Genomic DNA, 12,599 nt, shown 5'->3' with positions numbered 1-12,599 from the left:
TTAGCAGCAGCAGCAGTGGCTAATGATGTTGAACATCTTTTCATGTGGTCATTTGGGCTTTGACAGTTTCTTTATTAGCTTCTTAGCATTTAGCCAAGTTAGTTTTGAAAATACCAATATGATTCAACTAAACAAAAGAAGCCAAGGTAAAGGGAGAGTGGGATCAGGAGGTTGGATTTTTAAAGGAAGATATTAACCCATTCCACAATCTTACTCAAACCTTTCTTTCCATCTCCATGTCATACTCTTCATCCATTCCAATCCACTTTCCAGAAAAAGATCACCCAGTGCTCTCTACACATATCACATATTTTCTGGCCTCTGTGTTCCCTTACATTATTCTCTGCCTAGGTTGTTTCTCCATCTCCAAATGTCCAGATTCCAAGAATCACAAAGTTTAAGCTCAGATGCCAACTTCTCCATGAAACTGCACTTGATCCCAGCAGCTGGAATTAATCTCTCCTTCATCTTAACTATCTTAAAAACTTTCTAGATATGTTTCCATTTTTGCTTTGTATCACAGCTGTACGTCATATACCTTAACCACACAAGTAGTCTATGAATTCAAGAGCTAGTGAAAAATAGGCCAGATCTTCTATCTCCTACTCCAGTTGTCTATCTTGCCTACATCAAGCTCCTCATATTAAAGTGCAGTCATTAAAGACCAAGTCCAGGGGGTTCCTCCTGTGAGGAAACAATTCTCCACCTAATTTTCCAGAAAGGTGTCTCCCAGTCATACACCATTTAAAACACTATCAAGGTCTGCCAATTTTTGCATTCAATACTCTTTCTTCATATCAAAGTATGAATAATGTTTTCATTGTCAAAGGAATCACCAGATAAATGAGAATATTAGTCTCTCCCTCAGAAAAGAGGACTACAAGTTTATACAGTAAACATATGAAAAGAATTAATTATTGAAAAACAAACACAGAAAGGTAGAAATAAGATGTGACAGCAGACATTTTGTGATGCAGTGTCATTTCTAGAGAACTTAGAAGAGAGAAGACTATAAAACCCAGGAATTTTTACACTGCATCTCTTTAAAACCTGTTCTAAGTAGATTTTCAAATAGCCTTTCTTCTATAAGAATAAATTTCTTCACAATATTGATCCAAAATAAAAGATGCAATTAGATGTAACTTTAGAGGTAAAAAGGATTAACAAACATTGCAAAATGTAAAGCAAAGAATCATCACTCTGTATACTTAAAATGTATAAATTTTATTTTATGTAAATGAAGCCTCAATACAACTGATTGAAAAATGAGATTGGGGTTACAATATTATGTAGACAAGTTTGAGAAGACTTCTGTGAGTATAGAACATTTTACCTGATTGCCTTTCGCCTCTAATCCCTTTAATTCACAGATAGGAAACTGACTTTCTCCAATTGCGAGAAAGAAGTCCTCCTATTCTCAAATTGTGGGAAGCAAGCTAGAGATAAACTCCAGAATCAGCTTTCTACACCATGCTCTGTAAGAAAAAAAGTGATTCTTTACTGCCAGAATCCTGTGATTCAGTTTTATTTATAACAACCTACATATTTCAAAAAGAATGGCCGACATAAAAATTCATTAAAATGGAGACAATATACTGCTGGTGGGAGTATATGATAGTATGACCTTTTAAAAGGTAATTTGAAATTCCTTTGACCCAGAGTAATATAGTAATATATCTTGTAGTAATATATCTTCACAAATTCATTTATTCAACAAATACCAAAGGTCTACAATATGCCAGACACTGAGCTGGACACTGAAGAGACAACAGTAAACGATTCAACCTCACAGTCTCACATGGCTGTTACATTCTAGTATGGAAGATGGCTACAAAACTATATCAGGTGGTAATCAGTGCTCTGATGGAAAATAAAGTACAATGGTGTTCACTTTATTGCTTTGTTCATAATCACCCATAACTAAAATATACATGGCATGCATTATCATGCATGCATTTGTATATATCAAATGATGCATAATGAATAAAAGAGAAAACAGGAAAAGGGGACTAGACTGATGGAGGAAAGCAACAGTGCCATTGTTTGTTGAGTGGACAGCCAGGGAACACTTCTTTAATAAGGTGATATATCAGAGAGAACTGAAGAAGCAGGGGGTGAGCCACCCAGAAAATCCACAGGCTCTGAGGGGCTTGGTGTGTTTAAGTAAGAGTCATTGTGACTGGAGTGGAATGAGCAAAAAGAAAAATAACAGCTGTTGCAGTGTCAGGTAGCCACATCCTAAAGGCTCTGGTAGTCCATGGTAAGGAAGTTAGATTCTAGCTAAGTGTGATGAAAGTATTGAGTAGGCTTACATTTTAAAAGCATACACTGGCTACTGTGTGGACGACAGACAGCAAAGATGTTGAAATGTACAATGATGATCATTGCCTCTGCATTTAAAACAACAAAAATAGAAACAGCTCACATACCCATTCGTGACAATATAATAAGGAAATGGAGATAAAACCATCTCCTGGACCACAGACAGCCATTAAAAAGAATGAGGCCAAAGTATATGTAATGATTTACAAAGATGCCCATGATACACTGTTAAGTGAACAAAAAGTCAATTGTGAAACAAAATGCTATTAAGATCCTTGTTTACTGAAAAACAAAAAGAAAAAAAATATATGTAGATTTACATACACACACACACACACACACACACACACACACACACCCTTATTTGCAGAAGCAGGAAAAAAACAGAAGTATCCAGAACAAACTGGTAAACTATGGTAGGTACAATAATGGCCTCCCCCAAATATTCACACCTTAATCCCAGGTGTCTGTGAATATCTTATTTACATGGCAAAAATGGTCAGGTGGGTGTGATTAAATGGACTGGTTCCAAATCGGGAAAGGAGTATGTCAAGGCTGTATATTGTCACCCTGCTTATTTAACTTATATGCAGAGTACATCATGAGAAACGCTGGGATGGAGGAAGCACAAGCTGGAATCAAGATTGCCAGGAGAAATATCAATAACATCAGATATGCAGATGACACCACCCTTATGGCAGAAAGCGAAGAAGAAATAAAGAGCCTCTTGATGAAAGTGAAAGAGGAGAGTGAAAAAGTTGGCTTAAAGCTCAACATTCAGAAAACTAAGATCATAGCATCTGGTCCCATCACTTCATGGCAAATAGATGGGGAAACAGTGGAAATAGTGACAGACTTTACATTTAGGGGCTCCAAAATCACTGCCAGTGGTGGCTGCAGCCATGAAATTAAAAGATGCTCCTTGGAGGAAAAGTTATGACCAACTTAGACAGCATATCAATAAGTACAGACATTACTTTGCCAGCAAAGGTCCAGTAGTCATGTATGGATGTAAGAGTTGGACAACAAAGACAGTTGAGTGCCGAAGAATTGATGCTTTTGAACTGTGGTGTTGAAGACTCTTGAGAGTCCCTTGGACTGCAAGGAGATCCAACCAGTCAATCCTAAAGAAAACCAGTCCTGCATATTCTTTGGAAGGACTGATGCTGAAGCTCCAATCCTTTGACCATCTGATGCAAAGAACTGACCCATTGGAAAAGACCCTGATGATGGGAAAGATTGAAGGCAGGAGGAGAAGGTGATAACAGAGGATGAGATGGTTGGATGTCATCACCAACTCAATGGACATGAGTTTGAATAAGCTCCAGGAGTTGGCGATGGACAGGGAAGCCTGGTGTGCTGCAGTTCATGGGATTGCAAAGAGTCGAACACGACTGAACAAATGAACTGAACTGAATAGGTATATAGTTGCTAAAAACTAGCAAGGGGCACTCTTTCTGCCCCTTTCTGATGTCTACATCAGAAGTTTTCATTATCTCTTTTATACTTGAATAAAACTTTATTACACAAAAGCTCTGAGAAATCAAGCCTCGTCACTGACCCCAGATCAAATTCTCCTCCTCCGGAGGGCAAGAATCCTGGTATTGTTCATGGCTCATAGCAACAACATTTCATTATATGCAAGTAAATAATACAGATATTTTTTAGAGAATTATCTAGCTTACTCTCAGCACACTAACATTAAAAGAAAAGAGAAATAGAAATAGCAGAAAGTACTTAATTAGCACTAGGAAGTTCCATGTCACAGCACATCTGGAGTCCCCATTGGGAAAAGGGTCCCAGGCAGCATGTCCATCTGCTTCGTGGGTGAGACTTCAAAGACTGCAGTTCGGGGTTCCACTTATAATCCCAGGATGGTGGCAAACTGATATCATCATCAATCTGGGACCAAATTGCAGCTCTGGTTTCAGATTAATGCTGTTTGTTTTCTTGTGTAAAACTTGGAATGTAGTTAAGCCTGGGCCTTGGTTGGCCAGCCCCCTCAGGGTCTCAACAGTTCTCAAGATTCCTCCCCCATCTTACCTCTGGTGCTACAAGTCTTGCACTCACAACAGGCAGTCACTCACAGACAGGGCAGTGTCCAGGCAGATTAGAAGCAAGGTCAGAGGCCTGATCTGCTTTGTCTCTGAAGCCTAATTCATTTAATTTCCCTAACACCCTTCTATTAACCTTTAGATGAAATCCTTTATAGATGGACCTCTTTCTTCAACAAACCTGGCCCAAGAAGGCCTCCAGCTATAGAGCAACAATCATCTTCTCCTTTCCTGCACCTTATCCTTCACTCTTCTTATCCCCTTTTCCATTGACAGGGAAATGCCTCAGGAAAAAGGAACTGCTATAGCAGCAAATCTCTTTTGCTTAGGCTTCTATTGCAGTAGGGCTTCCCTGTGGCTCAGAGGTTAAAGCGTCTGCCTCTAATGCCAGAGACCCGGGTTTGATCCCTGGGTCAGGAAGATTCCCTGGAGAAGGAAATGGTAACCCACTCCAGAATTCTTGCCTGGAGAATCCCATGGACAGAGAAGCCTGGTAGGCTACAGTCCATGGGACCGGAAAGAGTCGGACACACTGAGCGACTTCACTTTCACTTTTCTATTGCAGTAGTTGGTCTGGCCCACTCTGAACAAGCTACAGAATTATTGTTCTGGTGGAGATTTGATGACAAGATACCAAAATGACAAAAGTTATTTACCTCAACTTTTGCTAAACTAAACAAAATAGTTGATGCATCATGCCTGTCTTTTTGATAAGCTGCCTCATGTTCGAAAATATGGGGCTTATTTATAAGTTCAATCAAGAGACAGGGCACTTTCAGTTTTTCAAATTGTCAGTCTCTATTGGCAGCAGCAGCATTTTCATCTAAACACTGACAAGGCCAGAAGGACACTAACTCTCAGCCTCTTCTCTTATTTGCAGACTGAGCCATGCTGTGGCCTCTACCAATCCCTCACCCACACTCTTCCCCTAACCAGCAGTCAGTAGGCAGGTTTTCTGATTAACTGTATCCTTATCCACGATAATTTTGAACTCAGGGAAATTTACACAGGGTGTTGCAAATATTACTGGTAATGAGTTAATTTACATGTATGGTTATCACTTCTCATCCAGTTCTCCAGGCACTCCACAAGAAAAGCCTGGGAGCTGGTTGCAAAGGAGGGGAGGTGGCGAGGGTCCAGGTGCCCAAATTGGCTCTGTCTGCCAAGTCCCAGGACCCCAGTGGCAGCACGTCTCCCTCCACTGGCCCTAGAGCAGGCCCAGTCTTGCCCACCAACTGTGCCAACTCCAGACCTGTACTTTTAACCCTTGTGCTGTTCAGATCCTTCACAGAACTGCAAAAAGGCCACTCGATCCACCAATTAGAGGTAGGGGTAGATGAGATTTAATTTTAAGTACTTTTTAAATCCCAGAAGATCCATCTTTGCAATTGTTTGTGTTGGCTTTCCCACCCAGAAGGCCCCAGGTGTCTGCTAAAGCATCTTGTAAAAGTGCTAATGCGGAACGCATCACCTCCTCTGAGTCCAACATTGCCAAATATGGTATCCTCCAGCAAGGAGTGCAGTAACCTCCTTGCTGTGTGAAAAAACCTTTCTGCAACACTGCCTCCTAGCCTGCCCATCTGCCCATGGGGAAACCAATGGGAAATTTTATTGATAATAATTACATGTACTATTACATAATAATGTTGTGTGGAATGACAGTATAATGGTGTCAAATATAATTCATTCTTTGTTAACATTTGGCTTTTAGTGCCCTAACCCAAACATCCCTGACCTTATTGGCATCAGGGGCCAGTTTCATAGAAGACAATTTTTCCAAGGATGGGAGCAGGATGGTTTTGGGATGATTCAAGTACATTACACTTATTGTGCACTTTATTTCTGTTATTACATCAGCTCCACCTCAGATCATTAAGCGTTAGATGTCAGAGGTTGGGGACCCCTGCCCTAACCCAAAGGTTAACTAAAATGTTCTGATCACCTAGGGAGCTTTGCCAAACCCAGCTAACACCCCATACCAATCAAACTGGATTCTCTGGGGTTATGAGTCAGTGGGCAATATTTGTGAAAATGGTTCCAGATTATTCCAACTTACAGCAAAGTTTGCGAACTGCTACCTGAATCCAAACAAGAGACATTAAAAACCCTGGGCAGACCAGCAGGAGCTAACTTAATGAGCTGAGACAAGTCTCCACATTAAGGACTATCTCCTCCATCCTCTTTCCTGTTCCAACCCTGTTCTAGTATTTATGTGTGTGTGTGGGTGGGGAGAGGGGAGTGGGGAGGGGCATTCCTCAAGCATACAATGTATTTAAGGCAGGAACAATAATAAACCTTTACAAACCCACCAACTAGTAGCCTGGGCTCCTTCCAGCCTCCTCTTACTCATTTTGGGCTCCAGTCAACCTGAGCCACATGTTATTTCCTCACCTATCCCCTCACCTCCTAGTCTGTGGTCATTTTGTTGCCATCACTGTAGCGCATTCCCAAATCCTGACTCCAACTATCCACCTTCAGCATCAATGCAAGTACAACCCAAATGCCATGCCCTCCATGAAACATACTCTGATCCTTCCTCCAAGCTGTCACTTCAAATCTGAGAGTCAGGCCTATAGATTTAATGAAAAGAGCATCACATACGGGTCAGCATACCAGCATGTAAGGCTTAGCATTCTAGCAGAAACACTACTTATTGAGTTGATTTGGATATCCCCTTCTTCCTTAATAACTGACTTACAGCAGCAATATATCCAGCTCAAAAAAACTGTATTTCTAATCTCCCATGCAGATAGGAGTGTCCAGTGTGATGGAAATTTTAGATGACATCTCTGGGGAAGCCCTTTAGACTGAATTGACTTGGTTTGGAGACAGACACCCTTTACATCTCTATCCTTCATCACATCATCACCAGAATGACAGTAACCCTCTTGAGCCTCTGAGCAACATTGAGGAAGGAACACAGTACTCAGGATGGCAAAGCATAAATACAAGAATCCAGGGTCCCTGATGACCAAGCAGCTGCTATGCAGACCCTGCACTGTCTAACACTGTGCCAGTGTTATTGGAGGGAAAATAAACTTCTATCTTGACCCACCAAGCCTTTCAATCAATGGCTGAGCCTAACTAGAACTGAAACAAGCAACTGCTGCCTGTGAGATCCTGGACAAGCTATTCTTTCCTCTGGACTTTAGTTTCCTCAACTATATTTTTTAAAAATGGAGAAAATAAAGTTGTGAGAAATAATTAAAATCACCAAACAGTTGCAGGAACATGAGAGATTTAGTTGAATCTAAGTCAAGATCTTAAGGAATCTCATAAAACCTCACTTTGTAGACAATGAAACTGAGCACTTAAAGGGAAAGTGATTTGCTCAAGGAAACAAAAAAAGTAGTAGCAGATGCAAGAGTTGAAACCAGGGCTTGATTTGAGGTCCAACTTAACACATCAACAGAGATCATATATAACTACCTACAAATTCTTGACAGCAGTAATGAGAAAATATTTATTTAAAAACATGGTAGTAGATGATTAAAAACAGAAGCTATGTAAACTAATGGGAATTGCTTTTAAGCTTCCAGAGTGTGGGAGTTTCCTTATAGATAAATAACCAACAGCCAATTATTCCCACACTATCTTTAAAAACACATACACTCAAATACACACAATCTCATGGACCTATTTGTATTCCAGTGTCAATAACTCATTGTGCTAATTAATAATAAGACAAACCCTTCCACTATGTTCTTTGTGAAAAAAAATTTTGGCTGTTCTTTCTCACTTGCTAACAAATTTTAGAATCAGCTTCTCAGATTCTATAAAGTATCTCGCTGGGATACTGATTGAGATTGGATTCAGTTCAGTTCAGTCGCTCAGTCATGTCCGACTCATTGCAACCCCATGGGCTGCAGCATGGCAGGCCTCCCTGTCCATCACCAACTCCCGAAGTTTACTCAAACTCATGTTCATTGAGTTGGTGATGCCATCCAACCATCTCATCCTCTGTAGTCCCCTTCTCCCCCTGCCCTCAGTCCTTCCCAGTGTCAGGGTCTTTTCCAATGAGTCAGCTCTTCGTATCAGGTGGCCAAGGTATTGGAGTTTCAGCTTCAACATCTGTCCTTCCAATGAACACCCAGGACTGACCTCCTTTAGGATGGACTGTTTGGATCTCTTTGCAGTCTAAGGGACTCTCAAGAGTCTTCTCCAACATCATAGTTCAAAAGCATCACTTATTCGGTGCTCAGCTTTCTTTTTTTTTTTTTTAGCTTTCTTTATAGTCCAACTCTCACATCTATACATGACTACTGGAAAAACCATAGCCTTGACTAGATGGATATTTGTTGGCAAAGTAATGTCTCTGCTTTTGAATATGCTGTCTAGGTTGGTCATAACTTTCTTTCCAAGGAGCAACCGTCTTTTAATTTCATGGTTGCAGTCACCATCTGCAGTGATTTTGGAGCCCCCCAAAATAAAGTTAGCCATTGTTTCCACTGTTTCCCCATCTATTTGCCATGAAGTGATGGGACCAGATGCCATGATCTTAGTTTTCTGAATGTTGAGCTTTAAGCCAACTTTTTCACTCTCCTCTTTCACTTTCATCAAGAGGCTCTTTAGTTCTTTGCTTTCTGCCATAAGAGTGGTGTCATCTGCATATCTGAGCTTATTGATATTTCTCCCGGCAATCTTGATTCCAGCTTGTGCTTCCTCCATCCCAGCGTTTCTCATGATGTACTCTGCATATAAGTTAAATAAGCAGGGTGACAATATACAGCCTTGACGTACTCCTTTTCCTGTTTGGAACCAGTCTGTTGTTCCATGTCCAGTTCTAACTGTTGCTTCCTGACCTGCATAGAGGTTTCTCAAGAGGCAGGTCAGGTGGTCTGGTATTCCCATCTCTTTCAGAATTTTCCACATTTTATTGTTATCCACAGAGTCAAAGGCTTTTGCATAGTCAATAAAGCAGAAATAGATGTTTTTACTGGAACTCTCTTGCTTTTTCAATGATTTAACAGATGTTGGCAGTTTGATCTCTGGCTCCTCTCCCTTTTCTAAATCCAGCTTGAACATCTGAAAGTTCATGGTTCATGTATTGCTGAAGCCTGGCTTGGAGAATTTTGAGCATTACTTTGCTAGTGTGTGAGATGAGCGCAATTGCAGGGTAGTTTGAGCATTCTTTGGCATTGCCTTTCTTTGGGATTGGAATGAAAACTGACCTTTTCCAGTCACTGGAAAGGTCACTCAGCCACTGCTGAGTTTTCCAAACTTGCTGGCATATTGAGTGTAGCACTTTCACAGCATCATCTTTTAGGATTTCAAATAGCTCAACTGGAATTCCATCACCTCCACTAGCTTTGTTTGTAGTGATAGTCCCTAAGGCTGACTTGACTTCACATTCCAGGATGTCTGGCTCTAGGTGAGTGATCACACCATAGTGATTATCTGGGTCATGAATATATTTTTTTTGTACAGTTCTTCTGTGTATTCTTGCCACCTCTTCTTAATATCTTCTGCTTCTGTTAGGTCCATACCATTTCTATCTTTTATTGAGACCATATTTGCATTTCATGTTCCCTTGGTATCTCCACTTTTCTTGAAGAGATCTCTAGTCTTTCCCATTCTATTATTTTCCTCTATTTCTTTGCATTGATCACTGAGGAAGGCTTTCTTATCTCTCCTTGCTATTCTTTGGAATTCTGCATTCAAATGGGTGTATCTTTCCTTTTCTCCTTTGCCTTTAGCTTCTCTTCTTTTCTCAGCTATTTGGAAGGCCTCTTCGGATAACCATTTTGCCTTTTTGCATTTCTTTTTCTTGAGGATGGTCTTGATCACTGCCTCCTGTACAATGTCACGAACCTCCATCCATAGTTCCTCAGGCACTCTGTCTATCAGATCTAATCCCTTGGATCTATTTGTCACTTCCACTGTATAGTTGTAAGGGATCTGATTAAGGTCACACCTGAACGGTCTAGTGGTTTTCCCTACTTTCTTCAGTTTAAGTCTGAATTTGGCAATAAGGTGTTCATGATCTGAGCCACCGTCAGCTCCCGGTCTTGTTTTTGCTGACTGCATAGAGCTTCTCCATCTTTGGCTGCAAAGAACATAATCAATCTGATTTCGGTGTTGACCATCTGTTGATGTCCATGTGTACAGTCTTCTCTTGTGTTGTTGGAAGAGGGTGTTTGCTATAGCACTGCGTTCTCTTGGCAAAACTCTATTAGCCTTTGCCCTGCTTCATTCTGTACTTCAAGGCTAAATTTGTCTGTTACTCCAGGTGTTTTTTGACTTCCTTCTTTGCATTCCAGTCCCCTATAATGAAAAGGACGTCTTTTATGGGTGTTAGTTCTAAAAGGTCTTGTAGGTCTTCATAGAACTGCTTAACTTCAGCTTCTTCAGCATAACTGGTTGGGGCATAGGCTTGGATTACCGTGATATTGAATGGCTTGCCTTGGAAACAAACAGAGATCATTCTGTCATTTTTGAGACTGCATCCAAGTACTACATTTTTTTGACTAAACTATGATGGCTACTCCATTTCTTCAAAGGGATTCCTGCCCACAGTAGTAGATATAATGGTCATCTGAGTTAAATTCACCCATTCCAGTCCATTTTAGTTCGCTGATTCCTAGAATGTCGATGTTCACTCTTGCCATCTCCTGTTTGACCACTTCCAATTTGCCTTGATTCATGGACCTGACATTCTAGGTTCCTATGCAATATTGCTCTTACAGCATCAGACCTCGCTTCTATCACCAGTCACATCCACCACTGGGTATTGTTTTTGCTTTGGCTCTGTCCCTTCATTCTCTCTGGAGTTATTTCTCCACTGATCTCCAATAGCATATTGGGCACCTACTGACCTGTGGAGTTCATCTTTCAGTGTCCTATCTTTTTTGCCTTTTCATACCATTCATGGGGGTTCTCAAGGCAAGGATACTGAAGTGGTTTGCCATTCCCTTCTCCAGTGGACCACGTTTTGTCCACTCTGCACCATGACCCGTCCATCTTGGGTGGCCCTACACAGCATGGCTCAGTTTCACTGAGTTAGACAAGGCTGTGGTCCATGTGATCAGATTGGCTAGTTTCTGTGATTGTGGTTTCAGTCTGTCTGCCCTCTGATGCCCTCTCTCAGCGCGTACTGTCTTACTGGGGATTCTCTTACCTTGGACATGGGTTATCGCCTCTTGGCTGCTTGCCTCTCCAGTGCCACACAGCTGCCACTCACCACTCCAGTGCCACACAGCTGCCACTCAGAAAACCTAAATCTGGAGACTGGATTACATTTATAATTTCTAGAGAACTGACATCTTTACAGTAATAATAGTGGTTTGTATGTGCCAGATTCTATGCCATGTGCCCTGGCATGTGCCAAATAATTTTCTAAGTATTTGGGATACATTTGCCAAAAAATATAGACATTTACAAAAAATTGAAAAAAAAAATAGCAGAATTGCCCTTAAGGAGCATATAGTCACTCAGTTGTGTCCAACTGTTTATGACCTCATGGACTGTAGTCCATGGAATTCTCCAGGAGTGGGTAGCTGTCCCCTTCTCCAGGGAATCTTCCCAATCCAGGGATCAAACCCAGGTCTCCCGCATTGCGGGTGGAGTCTTTACCAGCTGAGCCACCAGGGAAGCCCATATTTTAGCAGAGGTAGTCAATAAACAATGTCAGAAATAAGTAAATATACAGCATGTTAGAGGGTAGAAAATGCTACAGAAAAGAAAAAAGTGGATAGACTAGGATCTGAGGACCAGGAGAGCAGGGTACAGGTCACAGCCTTATATAGGTTAGTCATGGGAAAGTAACTCATTTAGTCCTACCTCTATGAGGTGGTTGTTGTTCAGTTGCTAAGTCATGTTCAACTCTCTGCGACCCGATGGACTGCAGCACACCAGGCTTCTCTGTCCTTCACTATCTCCTTGAGTTTGCTCAGACTCGTGTTCATTGAGTCAGTGATGCCATGCAACCATCTCATCCTCTGTCGTCCCCTTCTCCTACCACCCTCAATCTTTCCCATCATCAGGGTCTTTTCCAATGAGTTGACTCTTTGCATCAGGTGGCCAAAGGACTAGAGCTTCAGCATCAGTCCTTCCAATGAATATTCGGAGTTGACTTCCTTTAGAGACTATCATGTTATCACCATTTCAAAGATAAAGGAAACTGAGGCATAAAGAGATTGAATAGTAATAACTTGCCAGGGTCACACAACTAGGAAGTGGCAGAGTCAGGATTTGAATTTGAGCTTAAGTTGGTGTTCTTAACCC

The 12,599-nt window shown here is 41.2% G+C and overlaps 1 long non-coding RNA gene across 1 annotated transcript in view; it reads right to left on the bottom strand.

Annotated features, from left to right (window-relative positions):
• Positions 1-12,599, bottom strand: part of LOC147341143 (uncharacterized) — a 58,345-nt gene that overhangs the window by 42,975 nt on the left and 2,771 nt on the right. The window contains exon 2 of the long non-coding RNA XR_015158260.1: positions 1,334-1,475. This is a non-coding gene — a long non-coding RNA (uncharacterized LOC147341143). The remainder of the gene's footprint in view (positions 1-1,333; positions 1,476-12,599) is intronic.

The sequence above is a fragment of the Bos grunniens genome, chromosome X, assembly GCF_055505025.1.
Source record: "Bos grunniens cultivar Pamir isolate PY7600 chromosome X, Bosgru_T2T1.0, whole genome shotgun sequence".
NCBI classification, from domain to species: Eukaryota; Metazoa; Chordata; class Mammalia; order Artiodactyla; family Bovidae; genus Bos; species Bos grunniens.
This window is presented reverse-complemented; position numbering and strand designations above follow the sequence as displayed.